At 41.4% G+C, this 27,256-nt stretch overlaps 2 non-coding genes across 2 annotated transcripts; both read right to left on the minus strand.

Moving 5' to 3' along the window:
* Positions 1–2,793: 2,793 nt before the first annotated feature.
* On the minus strand, positions 2,794–2,877 carry LOC116598016. The gene has a single exon (XR_004288926.1). It is a non-coding gene; the product is annotated as a small nucleolar RNA SNORD88 (small nucleolar RNA).
* Positions 2,878–15,762: 12,885 nt separating this feature from the next.
* LOC116597956 lies at positions 15,763–15,869 on the minus strand. Its single transcript, XR_004288870.1, has one exon. It is a non-coding gene; the product is annotated as a U6 spliceosomal RNA (small nuclear RNA).
* Positions 15,870–27,256: the final 11,387 nt, after the last annotated feature.

Here is a 27,256-nt window from a genome sequence, read left to right on the forward strand (position 1 = left end):
GTGCCATTCTTTTTGGGTTTTTTTTTTTTTAAGATTTTATTTATTTATTTATTTATGTGCGAGGGAGAGAGAGAGCGAGCCTGAGCGAGCAGAGGAGGGCACAGGGAGAGGGAAAAGGAGAGAATCTCCAGCGGACTTTGTGCTGAGCACAGACCCCCATGTGGGCCTTGATCTCACAACCATGAGCTGGTGACCTGAACTGCTTAACTGACTGAACCGCCCAGGTGCCCTGCAGCGTGTGATTCTTGATCTTGGGTTGCAAGTTCAAGACCCACCTTGGGGGTAGAGATTATGTAATAAATACACAAATAAATAAATAGATACATCTTTTTAAAAAATTACGTACTAAAGAACTCAAATCACCTGTAATCCTGCCACTCAGAGAGGGTAACTGTTAAAAATTTGGTGTGTGTCCTTCCAGAATTTTTCCTATGACCATCCCTATTTATAAGTTTTATATATTCAGTTGAGTCATTTGGATGTCTCATGGGCGATTCAAATTCACTGTATGCCAAAAGTGTTTCTTTATCTCCTCTAAACCTGCTTTACTAATACCTACTGCCTTTTATAAACCGTGGCATTCCTGGCCCTGGTTTTCCCTCCCCACCATCCCATGGGTCATTAACTCCCTGGTTAGCTCTTTTCTTCCAGAAGTCAGATTAGTTACACTCTGACCCATTCTTTCTAAAACATAAATATGACTTTTTTTATTCTTAAGCAAATATAAAACATGTTTATTTCAGAAAGAGTCTTGGGGTACCTGGGTGGCTCAGTCAGTTGGGCATCTGACTCTTGATTTCGGCTTGGGTCCTAATCTCAGGGTCATGAGATCAAGACCTGCATCGGGCTCTATGCTACGTATGGAGCCTGCTTGGGAGTTTCTCTCTCCCTCCGCCCCTCCCCCCACTTCCTTCTCTTCCACTCTCTCCCTCCGCCTGCCCCAAGAACAAAAGAGAGTCTTTACATCACGCTCTCCGTGTAGAGTGGGCAGCGTCACTGCCAGCTAATATTTTGCTACTCACTGGACATCTGAGAGTTAGCATTGTCAGGGAAACCAAAAAAAGCTGCTCCTGAAAAGCCAGCCTTGGTCCCTATGAAGTCAGGCTTCTGTACCTGAAAGTTGAATTCCAGAGCCAGAAGGTACCTTTGGAGCCCAGCTCTAAAATGAATTAGCTATGGGGGCACCTGGCTGGCTCAGTCGGTAGAGTGTGCGACTCTTGACCTTGAGGTTGGTAGTTCAAGCCCCACATAGAGTGGACAGATTACTTACAAGTAAAATCTTTTTTTCCTCCAAAGATTTTATTTATTTATTTGACACAGAGAGAGAGCTCACAAGTAAGCAGGCAGAGAGAGAGGGCGGGGAAAGCAGGATCCCCACTAAGCAGAGAGCCCGATGTGGGGCTCGATCCCAGGACCCCGAGACCATGACCTGAGCTGAAGGCAGAGGCTCAACCCACTGAGCCTCCCAGGCGCCCCACAAATAAGATCTTTAAAGTGAGCTGGTTGTGGAGGTGGAGGTGTCTGATGTTGAGTGTACCTTGTAATTTCGAATCTAAGGACTATTCGGAAGTGGGTAATTAATCTCCATTAACACTGGTGCCTTCTCCTTAGGGTCTGAGGCTCCCTGGAGAGAGGAAGTGTCCCCAGATAACAGGTCTGCTCTCATACTCTGCTGTATTAATAACAGGGAACGTTCACCGAGCGCTCGCTGTGGGCCAGGCACTGTGCTGAGAGCTTGGTTTTCCTGATGTCTCTGACTCCTACCCCAGCACTCTGAGTGAGGCGTGTGTATCAGAAGAGGAAAGGGAGGCTTAGATGCTAAGTTAGGTAATTGGTCCAAGGCCACAAGAGCTAGAAAGTATAAGGGCTGAGATGTGACCCAGGCTAAGTGACTTCAGAGTCCTAACTTTTAGGGCATTTGGCTGCTGCTGTCCATACTCAAGCCTCCACAGTGAGGACGAGGGTCAAAGAGAAGAGGAGGTTTCCCAGGAGGATGAACCCCTGCGGTCTGGTGGAAGTGAGGGCCTGGGCATAAACCCCCACTCCAGAGAGAGTAAAATTGAGGCCCAACTGTGACCCCAAAACTTCTGCTAGGGAATGAAGGCCTGAACCAGACAGAGGCCCCCGCACTGGAATGGGCCCATGTAGACTGTTGAAGACACCCCGGGTGGGGAGTCAGCTACCCCTGAGAAGGCGGCTCAAAGCCAGCCAGTCGGCCGCTCTCCTGCGTCCACTGCTGTTGGGGCAGCTTCCTTACCTGCTGTACGTGTCCTAATTGAACAACCCATATGCGGAGTCAACTGAAACCTTCAGGATTCCAAGTAACACTCGTCACCTCAACCATATATTGGCCTTGTGAGCTACCAAATGCCTGAAGATCAGATGTACGTCCATTTAGCGATTATTTCTTGGGTACAGGCTTAGCTTCAGGCTCCATGTCAGATGCTGGGGAGATAGCAGCGAACTAGAAAAACAGTCTCTGGGCGCCTGGCTGGCTCGACTGGTAGAGCATGAGTTTTTTTTTTTTTTTTTTTTTTAAGGTTGTATTTATTTATTTACACACAGAGATAGAGAGAGCGCTAGTGGGGGGAAGTGGCAGGCAGAGGGAGAGGGAGAAGCAGGCTCCCTGCTGGGCAAAGAGCCCAACTCAGGGTTCGATTCCAGGACCCTGGGATCATGACCTGAGCCGAAGGCAGACTCTTTTTTTTTTTTTTTTTTTTTTTTTTGAAAGAGGGAGGGTGGAGGAAGAAACAGTCTTGGGGCAGGGGTGGTGGTCCAGAGACATCCAAACCAGGGCCTCTCAGATCCCCAGGTGTCAAAGGTCCTGGGGGGCACTGCATCCTCAGGGGTGATAGGAGCCCAGTCGAAGGCAGACTCTTTAACTGACTGAGGCATGCAGGCGCCCCAAGCATGTGATTCTTGATGTTGGGGTTGTGAGTTCAAGCCCCATGTTGGGCATACAACCTACTAAAAAATGAATAAATAAAAAAACTTCAATCTAAAAAAAAGAAAAACAGTGTATTCATGGAGCATGAGGAGAACACAGACAATAAGGTATGAGGAATGATGTAATGGGACAGTACAGTACTCTAGGAAAACACAAACCAAGAGATTTTCCAACTCAGAGGTTCAGGAACATTTCCTTGAGGAAGGAACTTTTAAGCTGAGACTTGAAGAAACAGGTGTTAGCCAAGGGAAAGGTGAGCCAAGTAGGCAGAGGGAAGGTAGCCTGGAGGAAAGGACATGGAGAAACTGCCAGAGAAGAGTGAGGTCAGCAGTTGGAAGGGGAAATGGAGTCTAGGGAGGGGCTTTTGTTGGGTTTATTATTTTTTTGTTTTTGTTTTTGGAGTTTTTGTTGTTGTTTGTTTTTTGATATAATGTTCCATGATTTTTTGATTGTTGTTGATATTTTTATTTTGCAAGATAGAAGAGGTTTTACAAGATGGGAGAGAAAATGAATTAGGGCAAAAGATAAACAATTGTGAATGTGTGTAAAGGGTAACAGGAAGAGCTACCGCCTTGCAAGAAAAGTGAGCGGATCTTGTTAATTTCCTGCTTGTGACTAACTCTCTAATGACTTCCATGACACGGAAATGAAGACTCATTAGGACCTCCGTGGTCCCTGAGAGGCGGACCCTGAGTATCTCTCTGGCCCCATCTCCTTTCCTTTTGTTCTTTGATCTCAGCCTTGCCCAACCACCTTTCTAACATTTCTCTCACCCATCTCCCCCGGACTGTCAGGATCTGCGTTCTGTATCCTGTAGACGGTAAATCCCCTGAGGGCAGGATCTGGTTTGTCTTGAACATCACCCCACCTCCTGCACCTGATTCAGGAAAAAAGGATGTGCTCAATAAATAGCTTTTGAGTGAATACGTTACCAAGGGAGGAAGGAGAGCATTGCCAGAGAGCACATTAGTGAAGGAAGTGTAATGGTGTTGATGATGCGGTCCGGGTATAAACGTGAATCCCTCAGTGCATTGGGGACCGCTTGGTGAACGGTGAGGGAGGAAAGTGGGTGTCTCTGAAGTACAGAACAGCGATGTTGGACCGGAGGAACAGACAGTTTCTACTGTGTCCCTACTGCTTTCCCTTGGAAGCTGGAAAAAGAACGGTCAGGGGTTAAGTAAGGCATTTGCTTCTACTCATCCTTGGGAACCTTTAAAACTGCATTGCAATCTTTGCTGCTCTTCTAGAGTATAGAAGCTGGAAAGTGGCCCAAGGGAGCCGAAATCCTGACTTTGATTCATAAACATGTTTTTAAGAAAGAGACAAAGAAACAAAAAGAAACTGTGGTTATGACCTAACTATACTCAAGAAATCTCTTGGACTTCCATTGGTTTGGTATTAATGGAAGGCTTTTATCTTCAGAACTTTGTACTTGTGCTGCCAAGCGGAGGGCAGGACGGCAGGACGGGTCAATGCGGAAAGCTCTTTCTAATCACTCCCCTGCGGGCCCTCCCCCAATTCAGAGCTTGCTGGAGGGCTCAACTCCTTGGCTCTCAGAGGTCCCAGGCTAGCATGAAAAATCAGTGGGAAAATGTTCCTTTAGATGTCAAAGCCACAGCTTCTCCCAGAAAACAGGGACAGATGAATAAAGCCGCAGGCAAGGACAGGCAGGTCCTTATGTTGCTTATGTGAACATTCTAAAAATTTCCTCGTAAATGCTGAGCCTGGTGTTCCTAGACAAAATGCTAATACCTTCTGCCCTAAAACACAGTCAATAAAATGAAGGGCACCTCACCTCACCCTCATGGTCTCTGTCTCTTGGGAGGGGCCACATTCAACGGGAAATAACTTATTTAAAAGTGTATTTTACAGCCCATCGCTCCTACCAAGAATTACCTTTTCTCCTATTTTCTGTAAGAATTTTTTATTTTATTTATTTTATGTTTATGTTTTTTAAAAATATTTTTAAAGGTTTTATTCATTTATTTGACAGAGGGAGCAAAAACGGGGAGCGGGAGAGGGAGAGCGGGGTCCCCGCTGAGCAGAGAGCCCGATGCGGGGCTCGATCCCAGGACCCTGGGATCGTGCCCTGAGCTGAATGTGGAGGCTTAACCCACTGAGCCACCCAGGAACCCCTTTAAGAATTTTTTAAATAAAAGTTTTAACTTTGGAATAATTTTAGATTTATGGAAAAGTTGCAGAGATAGTACGGAGTGCCAACACACCCCTCATCCAGTTTCCTGTTAACATCTTTTTTTTTTTTTAAAGATTTTATTTATCCATTTGACAGACAGAGATCACAGATAGGCAGAGAGGCAGGCAGAGAGAGAGGGGGAAGCAGGCTCCCTGCTGAGCAGAGAGCCCGATGCGGGGTTCGATCCCCGGACCCTGGGATCATGACCTGAGCTGAAGGCAGAGGCTTCAAATCACTGAGCCACCCAGGTGCCCCCAAATTTTTTTAAAATTAAGTTCTATGGGGGCACCTGGGTAGTTCAGTGGGTTGGGCCTCTGCCTTTGGCTCAGGTCATGATCTCAGGGTCCTGGGATCGAGCCCTGCATCCGGCTCTCTGTTCCACATGGAACTTGATCTCCCCTCTCTCTCTCTGCCTGCCTCTCTGCCTACTTGTGATCATTCTCTCTATCAGATAAATAAATAAAATCTTAAAAAAAAAAAAAAAGTAAGTTCTATGCCCAACGTGGGGCTCAAACTCCTGACCTGGAGATCAGGAGTCGCATGCTCTGCTGACTAAGCCAGCTGGGTGCCTGTCCTTAGTTTTTGATGACCTGAGTTTTGAGGAGTATTTTGTAGACTGTTCCTCAGATCAGGATGGTCTGATACTTTTCTCACAATTCGATTGGAGTTAAGGGTTCGGGGAAAGAACACCTCAAACTCGAAATGCCCGGCTCATAGTATCAGAGGTGGGAGACAGTACATGGCATCACCAGTGAAGCTAAGCGTCATCACCTGCTTATGGCAGATTTTGCCAGGTTCTCCACTGTAAAGTTACTATTTCACCCTTTTTGTAATCTGTTCTTCTGAAGCAAGTCAGTAAGTCTAACCTATTCTCAAAAAGGTGGAAGGGGTGCCTGGCTGGCTTAGTTGGGGGACCATGCAAATCTTGATGTCCACATTGGAGTCTGAGCCCCACTTTGGGGGTAGAGCCCAACCTCCCCCCACCAAAAAAAAAAAAAAACCCACCAAAACCCCCCTAAAAAACCCAAACCAAAACAAAACAAAACAAAAAAACAGGTGGAGGAGGATTGGGAGAGGGAGAGGGGGAGAGATCAGGCTCACCTCCTGAAAGAGGGAGCATTTACTTAACATTAAGGAGTCTACTTGAGGTTCTTTTCTTCTTCCTCTCCCTTTTCCGCTGCTCCCCGCCCCCACCCACTCTCTCTCTCTAAAATGTAAAATAAATATATGTAAGTATAAAATCAATATAAAATAAATAAATACATAAAATCTGCTTTAAAAGATGTTTAAATTAATTGATTAATTAACATGTTTTGTTGAGAGAGAAAGAGCATGGATATGAGCAGGGTTGGGGGACCAAAGAAGGGACAGGGGCAGGGGCAGAGAGGGAGGGAGAGAATCTCAAGGAGGTTCTGAGTACAGAGCCAGACGGCCAGACGGGGGGCTTGATCTCATGACCCTGAGGTAGATATATAGATACAGATTTTTTTAAAGTAGGCTCCACACCCAGCATGGAGCCCAACTCAGGGCTAGAACTCAGAACTCAGATCAAGACCTGAGCTGAGGGTGCCTGGGTGGCTCAGTCATTAAGCAGCTCCCTTCTGCTCAGGTCATGATCCCAGGGTCCTGGGATCCAGCCCTGCATGGGGCTCCCTGCTCAGCCGGAAGATTGCTTCTTCTTCTCCCTCTCCCCCTCTCTCGCTGTCTCTCTCTCTGTCAAATAAATAAATAAATAAATAAATCTAAAAAAAAAAAAAAAAAAAAAAAAAGACCTGAGCTGAGATTAAGCATCAAACATTTAACAGACTGCTCAGGTGTCCCAAGAAGCTATATATTTTTTAAGTACTTTGCGTATGAATGAGACAATGAAGTCTAGAGGGTGAAAGTGCCACACTGCCAAGTCTGTGTTCTAGACCCCTTCAGCCACCTCCATGTCCTTTAGTTTTCAACATGTCCTAAGTTCTCTGGGCCTCAGTTTTGTTATCTGTAAAATGTGGGTTTGGACGAGCTGGTGTCTAAGGTACTGACAGCTTTAATATTCTTTGGTTCTATTTCATGTGATTCTCACACTAACTACATGAAGCAAGGCATGTAAAAGAGAGAGATGTTTAAATATTTATCTAAAGCTTTTGGTCTTGAATATCCTATTTTTCCCCGTAGAGGACCCAGAGGATACCAAACAGGAGTGTCATTATATAGGAACTGTCCTTAGCAATGTGATTTGAGGAGTATCAGATATCCTTTTTTTTTTTTTTAAGATTTTATTTATTTATTTGAAAGAGAGAGACATAGAGAGAGGGAACACAAGCAGGCGGAGTGGAAGAGGAGAAGCAGGCTTCCCGCTGAGCAGGGAACCCGACGTGGGGCTGGATCCCAGGACCCTGGGATCATGACCCGAACTGAAGGCAGACACCCAACAACTGAGAGACCCAGGAGCCCCTTTTTTAGGGTGTCTGAAGAAGAGAGTCTGCTTCTCCCTCTACTCCTTCCTTCTGCTCCTACACATGCGCAGTCTCTCTCAAATAATCTTTGAAAAAAAAATCAAACAGTAAAATCATCTCTTTTACCAGGCTCACACCTCTGCACTAAACTTTACTACAATCTCCTTTCCTTGTGTCCCAGCTCTGCCGACCCCTCGGAGGCTTCCCGGCTAACACCTCTACTCTGTTCACCTCCAGGAGCCCCGGTGCGGCTGTGTCATATACAAATGTTCCCATCATAACTCAAGTGCCAACCCTTAACAGAACAAACGTAACAGAGGTATGTGCAAAGGGTGATGGGATTCACAGGAGGGAGCGGCAACTCTTAGGAAAATGTAGAAAGGTTTCACTAGGAAAGTGGCCGGATAACTGCAATGTGAAGGGCCAACAGAATTTTCGCTGGTAAGCACAAAGGTTTTTCTAGGTGGAGAGAATAGCATGCACTCTAATTATAAGATACTTCTTTTGAAATAGAAATACACCGCTACGGATAACACAGGGATAATGCTAACATTTTTTAAAAGATTTATTTATTTATTTTAGAGTGTGCGCAGGCAGTGGGGGGGAAGGGTCCGAGGGGGTGGGAGAGAGCCTCCAAGCAGACTGCCCGCTGAGAGTGGATCCTGACACAGTGCTCTCTCCCAGGATGCTGGGATCGTGACCTGAGCCGAAATCCAAAGACGACTGCCCAACCGACTGAGCTACCCAGGTGCCCCAATACTATCATCTTAATATAAGTAAGTCTATTGATTTATTTTACCAATTGATTGGAAGTTTCAGGGTAGCATAAGAATTCTGGTTCCTGGAAAAATGGGAAAAAAGGTTAGAAGTGGAAGTGCTTAAGATAACTCTTCTTAGGTATGCTCTGGCTTAAAGCTCAGAAAATGTCTGATACGTTTTCAGACGAGATCGGGCACGTTCAGGGTGGTACGGCCTAGACTCTGAGATGTTTTCAATACATGATAACAGTAGAACTGACACTGATACTGATCTTGAGGGCAAATAAAGGGCACTAAGCAATCAAGACTGATTCAATCATGGTGATTTCAAAGTAAAACAGTAACAATCCTGTTTTGCCTTTATATAGCATCTTAGAATGTTCAAAGAATTTTGGCCTCCATTAATTTATTTAACCCCGATTGAAGTAGCAAGGAATAAGGATACGAAGGCTCAGAGGGTGTTTTGATTGCAAGCTGAAGGATCACTCTCCTCACTAGCAGAGCTGGACTAAAATCCAGGCATCTCGACTCTGTCTAGCACGCTTTTCATTGCACTTCTGGAACAAATATGACCCTCAGGGTGACATGATGAGAGACTTTCGAAAGAATCCTCAGGAAAGGATATATCCAATAACAGCAAGCTCAAGGCAAACACTGTGAAAAATTACAGTGTTCTGAAAAACAAAGGCCCATACCATGTAATGTTGGATGATTGTTTTTGAATTCCCTTGATTCCCCATCAAGTTGGGTCCTGCACAGACATTCAGGCTCACTCTTTGTTTATTACTTGGCTTGAGTCACTGAAGTCAGTTGATCACGCTATAGTGTGCAGCCCAAACACCCCAGGGCTCACTTCTTCCCACCTCTGCTTGGTGATGAAAATTTCTCAAGTAAGTAGGTGTTATGTGCCAAGAGAGAACCTTGATTAAAAATGCCTGACAGGGAGCAGAGTCCTGGTTTCTTCTTCTCAAAAAACTTTTGAATAAATAGATGGGAAAATTTAGTTGAAAAAAAATTTTTTTTTTAAGTAGGCTCTACACCCAGCATGGAACCCAGTATAGGTCTTGTACTCCCCACCCTGAGATCAAAACCGCCAGAGCTGAAGTCAAGAGTCAGATGGTCAACCAACTGAGCCACCCAGGTGTCCCTTCAATATTTTTTTAAATTTTAATTCATTGGGGTTTAACTCTGTATTATTTTTTTATTTCGTTTTTTTTTAAAAGATTTTATTTATTTATTTGACAGAGAGAGATTACAAGTAGGCAGAGAGGCAGGCAGAGAGAGAGAGGAGGAAGCAGGCTCCCCGCTGAGCAGAGAGCCTGATGCGGGACTCGATCCCAGGACCCTGAGATCATGACCTGAGCCGAAGACAGCGGCTTAACCCACTGAGCCACCCAGGCGCCCCTTTTATTTCGATTTTTAATTTAAATTCTAATTAGTTAACATATATGGTAAAATTGGTTTTCAGTGTAGAACATAGTGATTCATCATTCACACCTCACAAGTAGCCTCCTTAATACCCATCACCCATGTAGCCCACCCCCTCCCTCCTCCCGCCATCAACCCTCAGCTTGAGATATAGCTAAGAGTCTTTTATGGTTTGTTCCCCACCCCCCCACCACCCCCGGTCTCTTTTCTCCCTCTTCCCCTACGTTCTTCTGTTTGGTTTCTTAAATTCCACATATGTAACTGTATTATTTGATCATTGTTTACTTCCTTTTATTTTATCATAGCTTTTTCTAAGTTAAATCATTTGGAGGTCAGCTAGAGTATTTCTCTGAGTAATATCGTTTTACAAAACTTACACAGTATATTTAGGGGGTTCTTTTTTTAAAGATCTTATTTATTTATTTGACAGAGATCACAAGTTGGCAGAAAGGCAGGCAGAGAGAGAGGGCAAAGCAGGCTCCCTGCTGAGCAGAGAGCCCGATGCGGGGCTCGATCCCAGGACCCTGAGATCAGGACCTGAGCCGAAGGCAGAGGCTTTAACCCACTGAGCCACCCAGGCACTCCTATTTAGTAGGTTCTTGAAAGAATGAAGAATACATGAGAATACTTTCTGTTGTATTACATATGAAAAACAGCCGAGCTGGTTGTAGGATTCTGGGATCACAATCATTTTCCTTCAGTTTCTGGTGGTTATTTTTTCACGTCGTCTTCTAGTAGTTGGTGTTAAAGAGAAGTGTGGTAGTATTTGATTCATTTTCTTTGAGGTGGAATTTTTAATAAAATATCTCAATTTTTGTCAGATTTCCTTTTTCTATACTTGAAAATATGTTAAATTTTTATTATAAAACTAAGATTTTATAGATTATAAAACTAAGATCTAGAAAATTTGGAAAGTAGAAAATTTAAAGAAGAAAATTAAAAATAACCAATGAAACTACTACCTGAAGGTAACTACTGCTAATATTTTTTGGTGTGTTCCATTCAGTCTTTATTTTCAGTGCATTAAAATTACACTGAACGTAAGGTGAGCTAACAGTACACGATTGACCACTGAATAACACAGGTTTGAACTGTGCAGGTGCCCTTGTTTTGGTTTTTTTGTTTGTTTGTTTCTGTTTTTGTTTTAAAGACTTTATTTATTTGAGAGAGAGAGCAGAGTGAGAGAGAGGGACAGAGCACAAGTAGGGGAGAAGGACAGAGGAAGAGGGAGAAGCAGACTCCCTGCTTAGCAGGGACCCCAAGGCAGGACTCCATCCCAGGACCCTGGGATCATGACCTGAGCTGAAGGCAGACATTTAACCAACTAAGCCCCCCAGGTGCCCCTGCAGGTGCCCTTGTACATGGACTTTTTTTTCAATACAGTTCAGTACTATAAATGTATTTTCTCTTCCTTATGATTTCTTTTTTGAAAGATTTGGGTCATTTATTTGAGAGGGAGAGAATGAGACAAGAAGATGTCAGTGGGAGAAGCAGACTCCCTGCTGAGCAGGAAGCCCGATGTGGGACTCGATCCTGGGACTCCAGGATCATGACCTGAGCCGAAGGCAGTCGCTTAATTAACTGAGCCACCCAGGCATCCCTCCTTATGATTTCTTAACGTTTTCTTTTCTCTAGCTTACTTTATTGTAAAAATACAGTATACAACACATATAGCATGCAAATATGTATTTGTCAACTGTGTTATCAGTAAGGTTTCCAGCCAACAGCAGGCTATTAGTAAAGTTTTTGGGGAGTCGAAGTTACATGCAGATTTTTTGACTGTGCAGGGTTGGCGCCCCTAATCCCCATGTTGTTTACAGGTAAGCTGTACTTATAATTTTACATAAAGTAAAGAAACTTCTAAAATCATGTGAATTTGTAAACAATTCTAGGATATTTAATTGAAAGACAATGGTTCGGGGCACCTGGGTGGCTCAGTGGGTTAAAGCCTCTGCATTTGGCTCAGGTCATGATCTCAGGGTCCTGGGATCGAGCCCTGCGTCAGGCTCTCTGCTCAGCGGGGAGCCTGCTTCCTCCTCTCCCTCTGCTTGCTTGCTACCTACTTGTGCTCTCTCTCTCTCTCTGTCAAATAAATAAAAATCTTAAAAAAAAAAAAAAGAAATTTAGCACAGAAATTCCCACACAAGTAGGCACAGATTTATATAGCAAGGATGCTCACTGGAAAATTAGAAATTAATGTTCTTCAAAGGGTGGTTGGGCAAATAAGTTATGATCTGTTCATTAATGGAGATTTTGCAGCCACTGAAAGATATTTCTATATAGGAATATAAATTAATTGGGAAAAATAAACAGCAGGTTTAGGAGGGACTGAGACTAGAGGCAGGGCCTAGGCCTAGGGCACAGTAGCTAAGGAGACACTCACTCTTTTTTTTCCTTTTTTTTTGAAAGAGAGAATTTGTGAGAGAGAGAGAGAGAGAGAGCGCACATGCACACGCACACACATCGGGCTTCCTGCTCAGCAGGAAGTCTGCTTCTCCCTCTGCCTCTGCTGCTCCCCTGCTTGTGCTCTGTCTCTCTCTCTGACAAATAAGTAAAACCTTTAAAAAATTAACAATTGTATAATTTTGGTTACAGAAAAAGCAGGGAAGATTTTCAAAAATGATAGGATAAGTACACAGAAGAGTTGTATGTGCTACGTATGAATACTGAATTTGAATACTGAACTGAGTACTTTGTGTATCGTGGTTGGTATCACATCACCGCTATGCAAAGAATGAAATAACGAAAAAGATGAACAAGTATTAAATGCTTTTAAAACATGTATTTTATTTTATTTATTTTTATTTTATTTTATTTATTTATTTGACACAGAGAGAGAGATCACAAGTAGGCAGAGAGGCAGGCAGAGAGGCAGGCAGAGGGTGGCGGGGGGTGGGGGGGAAGCAGGCTTCCCGCTGAGCAGGGAGCCAGATTCGGGGCTCGACCCCAGGACTCTGGGATCATGACCTGAGCTGAAGGCAGAAGCTTTAACCCACTGAGCCACCCAGGCTCCCCAGAAACATGTATTTTAAAAATTGTATGACGGGGTGCCTGGCTGGCTCATTTGTGGGAGCATGTCACTCTTGATCTAGGGTCATACATTTGAGTTCCACGTTGGGTGTAGAGATTATTTAAAAATAAATAAACTTAAAAAAATGTATGACAGCATTCCCTTTGCTAAATTACATACTTGCGAAGTAGAAATTCAAGCAAGAGCCAATTTTAGCTTCTATGTGAATAGTGTCTTCCCATACATGCCTTACCCTTCTCTCTAGATAAAGATCAGATTAGCTGTTTTGCATATGGGAATTTCAAAGCAGTTTAAAGATATTAATTAGTTCTCACAGTTCTGAAGTGGGGGTGTATTATTATGTCTGTTTTCCATATGATAAAGCTGATCGGCTGAATGATTTCCCAGTATTCTGTACCTCATATTATTAGTGAAACCAGAAATACCATTACCTAATTGGCCACGTTTTCTTTTTTGAGAAGAGATTAAACTAATTTTGGGGTAGATTGCCAAACTAAACAGCTATTTATGCATCAAACATTTTGTTAGACATAGAAACATAGGTATTTTTATTTTTATACTTTCTAAATAATCTAAATAAAAAATAAGTAAGTTTCTAAAAAATCTAAATAAATATAATTTCTAAAATGATTAGAAAAAATTATTTCTAAATAATCTAAATAAATATAATATACTTTCTAAAAAGCTAAAAAGCTTTTAAAAACTTCTAAAGTATTCTCCACAGGCAGCATAGGGCCAACTTCAGGCTTAAACTCAAGACCCCGAGATCAAAACCTGAGCTGAGATTAAGAGTCAGATGCTTGGGGCACCTGGGTGGCTTAGTCAGTTAAGGGGCTGCCTTCAGGTCAGGTCATGATTCCAGGGTCCTAGGATCAAGCCCTGAATCATCTCTTTGCTCATCGGGGAGCCTGCTTCTCTCCTGCCTGCCGTTCCTCTCCTGGTGCTTGCTCTCTATTTCTCCCTCTTGCTTTCTGTGTCAAACAAATAAATAAAATCTTTAAAATAAAAGAAAGATGCTTAACTGACTGAGTCATCCAGGCACCCTTGGAGCATTTTAAATTTACTCTATACCCCAATAGATGGTTGGAACAATATTTTCTAAATTAAAAATTTTTTAAGAAATATATAGACAGAGGTAAAGCTCTCTTATAGTTCCATCAGAAATGTGCTTTGGGTATTTTGTCAATTATAAGAAATATACTTACAGATGAAGTAATGTGGTTTAGTGACTAGGACCTACTTTATTTATCTATTTATTTATTTTATTTATTTATTTGACAGAGAGAAATCACAAGTAGGCAGAGAGGCAGGCAGAGAGAGGGGAAGGGAAGCAGGCCCCCTGCTGAGCAGAGAGCCTGATGTGGGACTCGATCCCAGGACCCTGAGATCATGACCCGAGCCGAAGGCAGCGGCTTTAACCCACTGAACCACCCAGGCGCCCCTAGGACCTACTTTAAAAATTTTTTTTTATTAACATAGAATGTACTACTTGTTTCAGGGGTACAGGTCACTTACACAGTTCACAGCACTCTCCATAGCACATACCGTCACCAGTGTCCATCACGCAGCCACCCCTCCCTTCTACCCCCTTCCACTCCAGCAAACTTCAGTTTGTTTCCTGAGATCAACAGTCTCTTATGGTTTGTTCTCCACTCTGGTTTTGTCCCGTTTCATTTTTTCCTCTCTTCCCTCATGATCCTCTGCCTTGTTTCTCAAATCCCACATATCAGCGAGACCATATGAGATACGACCATATCAATCAGAGAAAGATACGAGATCATATCTTTCTCTGATTGACGATTGACTTATTTCGCTCAGCATAATACCCTCTAGTTCCATCCACTTCGTTGCAAAAGGCAAGATTTCATATTTTTGATGACTGCACAATATTCATTGTATATATATATACCGCATCTTTTTTGACCGTTCATCTGCTGATGAATACCCAGGCTCTTTCCATAGTTTGGCTATTGTGGACATTGCTGCTATAAACATTGGGGTGCACGTGCCCCTTCGGATCACTACATCTGTATCTTTAGGGTAAATACCCAGTAGTGCGATTGCTGGGTCATAGGTAGCTCTATTTTCAACTTTTTGAGGAATCTCCATGCTGTTTTCCAGAGTGGCTGCACCAGCTTGCATTCCCACCAACAGTGTAGGAGGGTTCCCCTTTCTCCCCATCCTCGCCAACACCTGTCATTTCCTGACTTGTTAATGTTAGCCATTCTGACTGGTGTGAGGTGATATCTCATTGTGGTTTTGATTTGTATTTCCCTGATGCCGAGTGATGTGGAGCAGTTTTTCATGTGTCTGTTGGCCATTTGGATGTCTTCTTTGTAGAAATCCCTGTTCATGAAGGAGACCTGCTTTTAAAGATCCTGGTCGGGCATTCTGAGGGGATACAATAAATTCTTAGAAAAGGCAGAGCTAAAATATACTTCACTTGTGCCACTACTATACTAACTGCTTTATTCATGGTATCTCATTTAATCAACAACATCACACTTCTCATTTCACAGATGAAGAGAGAGCCTGATGGTGAGACTTACCCAAGTCATGTGAAATAAGGTAAGAAGGCAGGCAGGATTTTAAAAATCAAGTCAATAAAACCAATTTGAAAAAAAAAAAAAAAACCAATTTGATCTTGCCATGTTCTCCTTTTTGTTTTTGATTCCCCCACTTGAATCAGGTGCATGATTTTATGCTGCCATGTTGACCTCTATTTATGAAGATACTCATTTAGACAGCAGTTATAATCTCTTAAATTATTTTTTTCTTTTTTAAATTTAAAATCAATTAACATAGTGTATTAGTAGTTTCAGAGGCAGAGTTTAGTGATTCATTGCTTGCGTATAAAACCCAGCATTCATTCCATCAAGAGCCCTCCTTAATGCCCATCACCCAGTTACCCCAGCCCCCCAGCCACCTCCCCTCCAGCAACCATCAGTTTGTTCCTAGAGTTAAAAAAATATGAATGCTTCACGACTTTGTGTGTCATCCTTGTGCAGAGCCCATGCTAATTTTCTCTGTATTGTTCCAATTTTAGTATGTGTGCTGCCAAAGTGAGCACTAATCTATTTAATTCTTTTTTTTTTTAGATTATTTATTTATTTATCTGACAGACAGAGATCACAAGTAGGCAGAAAGGCAGGCAGAGAGAGAGGAAGGGAAACAGGCTCCCTGCTGAGCAGAGAGCCTGAAGCAGGCCTTGATTCCAGGACCCTGGGATCATGACCTGAGCCGAAGGCAGAGGCTTTAACCCACTGAGCCACCCAGGCGCCCTCTATTTAATTCTTGATCAAATTTTTATGCAGTAACAGTGAAAACTACGTCCAATTTTTTTCTATCCTCATTTTTCTTCTACGGAAACAATTATGTGCAAGATCAACTTTTTCCACGTACATTTTACAGTGAGATTCATTTCAGCCATCGGGTTTATATCCTAGTCAAATTCTGTCCATTTTTTTTTTAAGATTTTATTTATTTATTTGACAGAGAGAGACCACAAGTAGGCAGAGAGGCAGGCAGAGAGAGAGAGAGGGAAGCAGACTCCCTGCTGAGCAGAGAGCCCGATGCGGGACTTGATCCCAGGACCCTGAGATCATGACCTGAGCCGAAGGCAGTGGCTTAACCCACTGAGCCACCCAGGCGCCCCAAATTCTGTCCATTTTTAACGGCTGCTATGGTCAGATTTCTTTCTAGCTCTTATATTCCATGAAAGTTGATTTTTCCCTGGGACCCAAAGTATTCATTGAATTAAAGAGGTAGGGCCAAAACATCCCTTTTTACCTGTGCAAGAATTCAATATAGGTTGTTTCGTACGATGGTAATGAGGTGACAAGTATTAACTGCTCTAGCCACCTCACAGGAGGGAGGCTCAAATGCCAAAAATAGATGTGAAAGTGTTTGTAAGGTGTAAAAGTTAAGTAAATGTCACTTTACTGATTGTTAAAGCAAGTCATATAAATCCATCCTCCTGGAACTGTTCTAGAAGCCAAACACCTTCCTATTCTTGCTGTAATGTTATTTGCAAAAATGCTTGCAGACTTCAGCTGATTTTCTAAGTATATCCTAGTGAGCTGGTGACTTCACTCACTGTTCTCTTGTCATTTGTTTTACGTTCTGACCTCATTAATTTTTCTTTCTCTAGCCCTTGTCCTGAAGTCCTCGGTGACGCAGAGACCAGGCTTGGTACTGTAATGGACTTGTACCATTGGTTATAGGTTCCATCATCTCGGTTGCGGTAACTGTTGCGTGAGACTGAATGATAGTTGGTGCTACTGACTGGCCGTTGTTTGAGAAAAACTAAAACAAACCTGTGACCAGATAGATGCTATCTCAGCAGGGTGCACATAAACTGTTCTTTTAAGAAATTCTTCTCTTATCACCCCTCTCTCTCTTGCTTGATACACTACTTGCTTATGCAAGAGTTAGTTTTGAAGGGAATGGTAAGGCCACTGTTAATCTAAGCAAAGCTAGCAAATTCTAATATTTACTTTAAGGCCTAAAGTTTGTAGGTTCAGGGTTTTTTTTCTTTCCCCTTTCTATATCTTGAAACAGCTTAAGATTTCAAGCATTGTTTTCAACAAACCACATTATTTATAAATACACTGATAATATTAGGTCAAGGCCCATGAGAAGGAAATGATCCAAATTTCATCACATTGATTTTGTCTTCCTCCTAGGGTTAGTATAAGAACTAAGAGATTTTTCCTTTAAGAATTGGCTACATTTCTTGTGTATAGTTTTGTTCTTAAAAGGTATCCTGCAGGGACACCTGGGTGGCTCAGTCCGCTCAGGTCATGATCTCAGGGTCCTGGGATGGAGTCCGCATTGCGCACCTTGCTCAGTGTGGAGCCTGATTTCTCCCTCTAACTGCCGCTCCCGCTGCTTGTGCTCTTGCTCTCTCAAATAAATAAAATCTTTAAAATAAGTAAATAAATAAAATTTTAAAAAGTACCTGCAAAAGGAGTGAAAGTTAGAAGATTAGCAATGTAATTGTTACTGGTAAAATGTCTTTCAGTTCCTTTTTTAAAAAAGGTTTATGAAGATATAATTTGCAGTATAATTCATCCATTCAAAGTGGACAACTCCGTAGCTTTTAGTGTACTCATAGAGTTGTGCAAGCATCACCATGATCAATATTGGCATGTTTTCATCGCCCCAGCAGGAAACACCTTAGCCAGTACTTGTCACTCTGGATTTATTCCCAACTCCTTGCTTCCTCTTCCTAACCCTGCCCCCCTCCCCATCTCCCTCCCCTCCCCGCAACCACTAATCTACTTTCTGTCTCTAGATTTGCCTAATTCTGGACATTTCACATAAATGGAATCATACCATATGTAGTCTTCTGTGACCGGCTTCTTTCACTCAACGTATGGATTTCAAGGTTCATCGGTGTTGTAGCATGTATCACTACTCCATTAATTTTTATGGGTGATTTTTTTTTTTTTAAAGATTTTATTTATTTATTTGACAGAGAGAGATTACAAGTAGGCAGAGAGGCAGGCAGAGAGAGAGAGAGGAGGAAGCAGGCTCCCTGCTGAGCGGAGAGCCTGATGCGGGACTCGATCCCAGGACCCTGAGATCATGACCTGAGCCGAAGGCAGCGGCTTAACCCACTGAGCCACCCAGGTGCCCTTTATGGGTGATTTTATGGATGATTTTTTATGCATGGATATACCACATTTATTTACTCATTTATCAGTTAATGGACATTTGAGTTATTTCCTCTTTATGATTATAATGAACAATGCTGCTATGAATATTTGTGTAGATCTTTTTTCATTTCTCTTGGGTATATACCTAGGATTGGAATTACTGGGTCATATGGTAAATCAGTGCTTAACTTTTGAATAACTGTCAATCTATTTTCCAAAGTAACCACCATTTCACATTCTTAGCAATATCTCATGGTTCTGATTTCCCACATCCTTCTGATGCTTTTTTATTTTAATTTTAATTTTTAAAAATATTTATTTATTTGACACCGAGAGACTGAGAGAACACAAGCAGGGACAGGGGCAGAGGGAGAGGGAGAGCCGGCTCCCTGCTGAGCAGGGAGCCAGCTGGCTTCGGGGCCCAATCCCAGGACCCCAGGATCATGACCTGAGCCAAAGGCAGATGCCCAACCACTGAGCCACCCAGTGGCTATCTTTTTTATCTTAGCCAACTTAGTGAATGATTTTGATTTGTATTCCCCTAATGGCTAAAGAAATCAAACATCATTTCATATTTTTATTGGTCATTTGCATATCTTCTTTGGAGAAATGTCTATTTAGAGCCTTTGTCCATTCTTAAATTGGATTTTCACTTTTAGTTTAGGAAATTCTTTTAATATCTTAAATTCCTCTGAAAATTTCCTGCTGTTTTCTCTGCTACTTAAAAAGTATGCCTTATTTCCACTCACCTATTTATTCAAGTAAGTTCTGTATTTTTTGAGGACCTAATATGTGTCAGATTTATGCTAAATCCTGAGTCTAAAGTCCCAGGCCTTAAGTAATTCATAATCTCTTGGCTTCCTAAAGAGATAATTTGCAATACAATGGTGTAAATGCTATTGTAGACCTCACAATGGGAGATAAAATTGGCTTAACAGAAAAAACCTTTCAGGGATATGGACAGGAAGGTTCTAACTAATGCTGCAGATGAAATATAATGGAGACCATTTTTTAATTTTTTTTAATTTTTTTAATTTTTTTTAAAGATTTTATTTATTTTATTTGACAGACGGAGATTACAAGTAGGCAGAGAGGCAGGCAGAGAGAGAGGGGAGGAAGCAGGCTCCCTGCTGAGCAAAGAGCCCGATGCGGGGCTCAATCCCAGGACCCTGGGATCATGACCTGAGCCGAAGGCAGAGGCTTCAACCCACTGAGCCACCCAGGCGCCCCTGGAGACCAGTTCTCTTGCAGAAAATTTGCAGGGCAGAGCTCTGGCCAAGACTCATCAGTAATACAATTGATAAAGTCTCTATTTGAAGCTAGCATTCAGAAATTACAGGTTTAGAAAATATCACTGCTTTTGCAAATAATAATAAAGACATTGATATCAAAAGTCACCTTGCATTTCAGCCAGATCTGCACAGTTCAAGGACAGATAAAACATATAAAACATATAAAAGAAAATCAGCATTGGACTACACAAGAAGATAAATCAAAACAGAAAACACGACTTAGCCATTTGCAGCTAAAGATTTTCACCAGTTCTATAATGAACAGGAGGTGAAAATACATATCAGAATCTTCTGTATTTCTTTTATGGTTTGTTACAGACAGGCATACTTGTGTTGACTGCATCCAGGAGCTCTTTTATACTATACATTTTAGCCACTTGGTAAGTTGATTTGCTGTCTTCGTGATCCTTTGCTTGAAGACAGCACTGCCATTCCAGCTAAATATGTGAATCTGGTGGATCCTGCCAGGGACAATTAAAATTCTAGTGCCTGACTTGTTTGTTTAACCATTCCTCTTTCTATGCCATGAAGGGCTTGAGGAGACTTACATAGATGACATAATACAATAAAATAGAAAAAAATAAATATAAAAAATATAGGGGTGCCTGGGTGGCTCAGTTGGTTAAGCATCTAATCTTGATTTCAGCTCAGGTCTTGATCACAGGGTTGTGAGCTCAAGCCTGCTTCCCTTCTTCTCTCTCTGCCGGCCTCTCTGCCTACTTGTGATCTCTGTCAAATAAATAAAATAAAATCTTTTTAAAAAATACATAAAAACTTAATAAGTAAATAAAAATTAAAAATAAAAAGATAGTCACAAGTCCAACCAGTAATAAACCAGAGTATTACATAGAATATTAACATATCTAGAAGATTTTTAATAGATATTAGGGTATAGTGCTGATTATAAAGTGTCATCTGTAATTTGTTTTTTGATAATGTTCAGAGAGTTTGCTTAAATTTTTTTGCATTTCCTTACCTTGAGTATAGTATTTGTTCTGGACACCAAAGACTACTTGTATTTTGTTTTTTGTTTTTTTGTTTTAATTTTCTTTGTCTGGAACTGCCATTTGAAATATATTTTTTCTAATTTAAAAAATAATACATTGTAGGAAGCCAAAGTGTATCAAAAACTATAAAGAAGAAAATAAAATAAAAAATCACCCAGACTCCTCTCCCCTCCCAAATTAAAATCAGAAACAATAAAGATAGAAAAGGAAATTTACGCTACTCCGGAGTGTGAACAAAGCTTTTTGGGAACTCGAAAAACAAGGCAGGTAATGATGATCTGGGAATTGGTGAATGCTTAACCCTGCAATTAAGTTGGATTTTGAAAAAAAAAAAAAAAAAAAAGAAAGAGAAAAAGACCAGAAGATGCCTGGAGCAGGGGCAAGGAAAGGTACCGGAGGTGGAGGGAATACTCTGTAGAAAATGGCAGGGCCCCTCCTCCCTTTTCTTTTTAATTAGAAAGGAGGTAAATTTGGGAAAAGACGTGGTAAGTCAGTGAACTGTAAGAGGTCTGAATGTGTCTGGACTCCAGGGGGTAGAAAAGAGAGATAAAGTTGGAAAGATTTTGAAGACCTTGTTCATAAAGCTAAGAAATTAGGTGTCATACTATAAGATTGTCCTTAATGATACCGAAATAGGTGAGACAATGGACAACTAGAAATGTGACGTTGGTCATGAAACTTCCTTGTTTAAGATTTTATTTATTTATTTATTTTGGGGTTTGGTTTTTAAGTAATCTCTACATCTGACATGAGGCTCGAATTTACAACTCTGGGGTCAAGAATCACATGCTCGGGGCGCCTGGGTGGCTCAGTGGGTTAAGCTGCTGCCTTCAGCTCAGGTCATGATCTCAGGGTCCTGGGATCGAGTCCCGCATCGGGCTCTCTGCTCAGCAGGGAGCCTGCTTCCCTCTCTCTCTCTCTCTGCCTGCCTCTCCATCTACTTGTGATTTCTCTCTGTCAATAAATAAATTAAAAATCTTTAAAAAAAAAAAAAAAAGAATCACATGCTCCACCGACTGAGCCAACCAGGTACCCCTGTCATGAAATTTCTAACTAGAAAATTGTTACTTGGCCTAATCACCTCATCATATTGTCATCTGTTTCCCCATTTTCCATCACTACAGCTTTGTGGTCAAGGTAAAACAATCCTTACAGGGAAATGTAGGAAGGCGAGACAATGGCAAATATTTCTTACAGATGTTCTGCATAAAAACTTGGCAAAGAGAAGGCGTATGAGTAATTCTTAGCTGTGAAACCATTCTAGTAATAGTTTGTGTTCGGCACATTTTCCTGAAGGCTTATTTTTGGAAATATGGAAAGATTATTCTGTAATATTTGAAAGAGGAAAAAAAAACCCCTACAAGTCTGATAGCTTCACTTTTTTATTCTGTGCTTTAAGAAGAGTAAAAGCATATAAAGAACTGCTGGATAGTAGCAGATAGACACTGAGAAAATTCATTAATATAAGAACTATGTAATGGAAAACAATCTCCCCCAAGAGTGATGAGTTAGCCAGTAGTGGGCAATGATGATTCTGAAGGGGCGCCTGGGTGGCTCAGTAGGTTAAAGCCTCTGCCTTTGGCTCAGGTTATGATCTTAGGGTCCTGAGATCGAGCCCCACATTGGGCTCTCTGCTCAGTGGGAAGCCTGCTTCCTCCTCTCTCTGCCTGCCTCTTTGACTACTTGTGATCTCTATCAAATAAATAAATAAAATCTTTGAAAAAAACGATGGTTCTGAAGCAAAAGTATATTAAAGATGCCAGAGATACTGTACTGGCTTCATGGTGGATGAGATAGAGACATGCCTGAGATGAGCAGTCCAACATCAGCCTTGTTTTTGAATAACACTTTTGAACTGAGGGGCGCCTGGGTGGCTCAGTGGATTAAGCCGCTGCCTTCGGCTCAGGCCATGATCTCAGGGTCCTGGGATCGAGCCCTGCATCGGGCTCTCTGCTCAGCAGGGAGCCTGCTTCCCCCTCTGTCTCTGCCTGCCTCTCTACCTACTTGTGATCTCTCTCTCTGTCAAATAAAATAAATAAAATCTTTAAAAAAAAAAAACACTTTTGAACTGAAACTTGGATTTCTCTGTAAAATAGAGTGGGTGGTCATCTTGCTTTTCAAACGTTTACAAAAGATTTTATCCAAAATTTGTTGCATGATTTGATTTCCTAACACAAAGGAGGCTTTGAAATCAGTCTTTTACTTGAAGGGAAAAGGAATACATTTAAATGAAAGAGGTTCAAAGTTAAATGCATAATTAGTTTTGTGTTTGGAAAATAAAAACATCACATTTTAGGTTTAAATATCTAATCAGGGAAGATAGGGAAGAGTCTAGATTGAAAAAGAAAAAGTAAAGGACGCCTGGGTGGCTCAGTAGGTTAAGCCTCTGCCTTCGGGTCAGGTCATGGTCTCAGGGTCCTGGGATCGAGTCCTGCATCGGGCTCTCTGCTCAGCGGGGAGGCTGCTTCCCTTCCCCTCTCTCTCTCTGCCTGCCTCTCTGCCTACTTGTGATCTCTGTCTGTCAAATAAATAAATAAAATCTTTAAAAAAAGAAAGAAAGAAAGATTAAAAGAAAGAAAGAAAGAAAAATTAAGCTTTGGTGTGAATACTTCTGTGTCCCAGGGTCCTCTAAAAAGGATGAGTAAGGATATATCTTAGATGGGAGAGGCTGTGAGGACGCGTATTACAGTAGCTTCAGCTGCTCTTGAAATTCTTTGTGTAATTTCCACAAGCAGATAGTCCAGTGCCATTATTTGGAGGTCATTCTGAAAGGCCAGATAAATATTTATCAAAAGCCAGAAAAACTAAAATGCAAGGCCATAAGACAGCCTTGCTTTCTAACTTCAGTACATTTCAAATGCTTATGCAACAGCCTTGCCATCTAAGTGAGAAAAATGTGGATATGCTTAATAACCGGAAAAAATATTGAAAAAGTATCAGACATTCGTAGAATGCACGGTAAAAGAAATACACTCAATTATAATTGTTTTCTTAGATTAAAAGAAATATACTCTATTATAATTGTTTTCGAGATTCAGATAAGCCTATGCAGGATCAGTTTTTTTTTACTTGTTTTGTGTCCTCAATTGGCCGGCTTTTCACTTCAGCGACAATTGAACATTTTCTGAGTAGGTAGCCGCATATGATATAGTCACTATTTCCTGATATTATAAATCTTTCTGGAGAAATACAATTTTCACACATTACGGGGCACCTGGTTGGCTCAGTTGGTAGAAATTGCAAATCTTGATCTCTGGGTTATGAGTTTAAGCCCCACATTAGGCATAGATTTTTTTTTTTTAAGATTTTTATCTATTTATTTATCCGAGAGAGAGAGAGCGAGCGAGCGCACGAGCAGGGGGATCAGCAGGCAGTGGGAGAAGCAGTCTCCCTGCCAAGCAAGGACCCTGATGCGGGACTCTATCCCAGGACTCTGGCATCATGATCTGAGCTGTAAGCAGACGCTTAACTGACTGAGCCACCCAGGCGTTCCTAAATAAATAAAATCTTAAAAAAAAATTGTACATGAAATAATTAGAGAGAAATAACTTGTATCTTTTTTTTTTTAAAGATTTTATTTATTTATTTGATAGAGAGAGAACGCACACAAGTAAGGGGAGCAGTACGCAGAGGGAGAGGGTGAACCAAGCTCCTTGCTGAGCAGGAAGCCCCATAAGCGGCTTGATTCTAGGACCCTGGGATTATGACCAGACAGAAGGCAGACGCTTAAGGTGCCCCTGGGTGGCTTGCACTTTTTAAAAGTAACTTTGACTTTTTAAAAAATAACTTTCACTTAAAAAAAAAAAGATTTTATTTATTTATTTATTTGAGAGAGAGAAAGAGAGAGAGAGCTCACACTCAAGCACATAGTAGGGAAGGGCAGGGGGAGAGGGAGACTCTTAAGCAGACTCTGTGCTGAACACAGAGCCCAATCTCACCACCCTGAGATCATGGCTTGAGCAGAAACCAAGGGTCAGATGCTCAACTGACTGAGCCACCCAGGCCCCCCTAACTTGTGCTTTTCTCACATTTTTGGCAACATTAGATAACTATGTTATGTTCATCATACTGAAATAGAGAGCTTTTAGAAATTAATACTGAGGGGTACCTGGATGGCTCAGTCAGTTAAGCTTCAACCTCTTGATTTCAGCTCAGGTCATGAACTTGGGTCGAGAAATCAAGTCCCCCCCTGGAACTCTATGCTCAGCAGAGTCTGCTTGTCCCTCTCCCTCCCCGGTCTTGCATGTACGTACTCTCTCATTTTAAAAACATCTTCTAGGGCGCCTGGGTGGCTCAGTGGGTTAATCCTCTGCCTTTGGCTCAGGTCGTGATCCCAGGCTCTCTGCTTCGTCAGGGAGCCTGCTTCCCCCTCTCTCTGTCTCTCTGCCTGCCTCTCTGCCTATTAGTGCTCTCTGTCTGTCAAATTTAAAAAAAAATTTTTTTAAAAATTAAATTTAAAAATAATCTTCTAAAAAACGTTAATACTGATATAACATTTATACAATATTATACACCCCAAAAAATATTTAATAAATGGTTGTTGATTGATTAGTAACTTTCATAAGTCATAGTATTTCTCAATAAGTTGAGAAGGGTGATTCAGGGGGCGCCTGGGTGGCTCAGTGGGTTAAGCCTCTACCTTCGGCTCAGGTCATGATTTCAGGGTCCTGGGATTGAGCCCCGCATCAGGCTCTCTGCTCAGCAGGGAGCCTGCTTCCCTCTTTCTCTCTCTCTCTGCCTACCTCTCTGCCTACTTGTGATCTCTATGTCGAATCAATAAATAAAATCTTAAAAAAAAAAAAGGATGATTCTGACCTCTCTGGAGATTACAAAGTTTGAATTATATATTTTGATCACAAATTAGCATGTAACTGGAAAAATCACTTGCTTCTATATTCTGGCTGTGAACAGTGGGGATCACACACATTGAGAAGAAAAATGAAACAAAAGGGAAGAGAAATGTAAGAAACAGTGACTTTTTTTTCTATAAAACTGTATAACTCAGGACTCAAAATTATACAAATAGGTTCACCTATTTCATGAGTAAGTTTAAACAAAGAATCACTATATTTCCACTAATATAAAATAATATGCTGTAGAAAGGTTTTTTCTTAAATAGTTGTTTTCAGCTGTGTCCTTTAGGATACACATGAAACCTGTCATTAAACGTAATTATCCTAAAATGGGAAATTTGTGATACAAATAAATAATAGGGAGAGAAACAAAGATGGCTAGTCTAAACTTATCTTAAAGATGAGGAACTGAGGCCTAGAGAAATGAAATGATTTGTTCGAAGCCCGGAACCATAGTAGTAGAATCAATAGCGGATCTAAAAACATAAAGTGTAAGGGGTGCCTGGCTGGCTCAGTCTGTAGAGCATGCGCCTTGATCTTGAGCTTCTGAGTTTGAGTCCCATGTTGGGTGTAGAGATTACTTATTGAAAAAAACAAAACAGAACAAAGCTTTAGGAACACTATTTCTAATTGTTTCCTTTAACAATTTATATGATTTACTGACATGAGAAGATACTCTGCGGATGTCGAATATTGCCATTCTGCATGGTTTTAAAAGAAAAGGTATTCCTTGAATTGATCCAATGACTTGATAACTTGATGGTTCTCTCACTATATAGAATTAACCAAATCTTAAAAATGTAGAACTACTCAAATTCTTCCATAACCCACTTTATTTTTTTAACCACTGTGGTTTCAATAATTTCCTTTTTTTTTTTTCCAAACAGAACTTCTCATATTTATTAATGAGCCAACCTAATAGTGCAGAAGCATAGTAACAGAGAAGAATCATTTTCCCAATCAAATGTGCCCATTATTCAGGTAGTAGTGATTGCAGAGTGATATGTTACAAGCAAGTGACCTTCCTGTAAGTAACTTAAGTGTGTTGCATGCCAACTTAGTGCGATTCCTTATAAACCCAGGTTAGTTTTCCTCCAATGTGTCCTCTTAGAGTTGTATCTGATTTTATTACCAGTTATCATCTGAATCCACTGGGGGATGGGATGATTCTGCTTTTGTTTCTTGGTCAGGAATCACTTGATCTTCAAAGTCTTGTGAGAAGTTACGGTAAGGAACAGTCAACCACACCCACCACAGTAGTGGAGAAAAGGAGAGGGCTCAAATAATTTTCTCCCAGGGGTATCTGGGTGGCTCAGTAAGAGAAGCATGCAAATCTTGATCTTGGGGCCAAGAGTTTGAGCCCAATGTTGGGTATGGAGATTACTTAAATAAATAAAAGTTAAAAAAATAATTTTCTTCCGATGGCCAGTCTTTGTAATTTCCTTTGTGTCTGTGTACCCTTGGTACCCATGACTCAAGTCAGGTACTCCAGACCCTTATGTTGATCCCCTTGAATCTTTGTATTATTTATGGTATATCCAGTAGTTTGGTTTGTTTCTGTAATTAAAATAATATTTAGGAGTGTCTGGGTGGCTCAGTTGGTTGAATGTCTGCCTTTGGCTTGGGTCATGATCTCAGGGGTTCT

The sequence above is a fragment of the Mustela erminea genome, chromosome 8 (genome assembly GCF_009829155.1).
Source record: "Mustela erminea isolate mMusErm1 chromosome 8, mMusErm1.Pri, whole genome shotgun sequence".
NCBI classification, from domain to species: domain Eukaryota; kingdom Metazoa; phylum Chordata; class Mammalia; order Carnivora; family Mustelidae; genus Mustela; species Mustela erminea.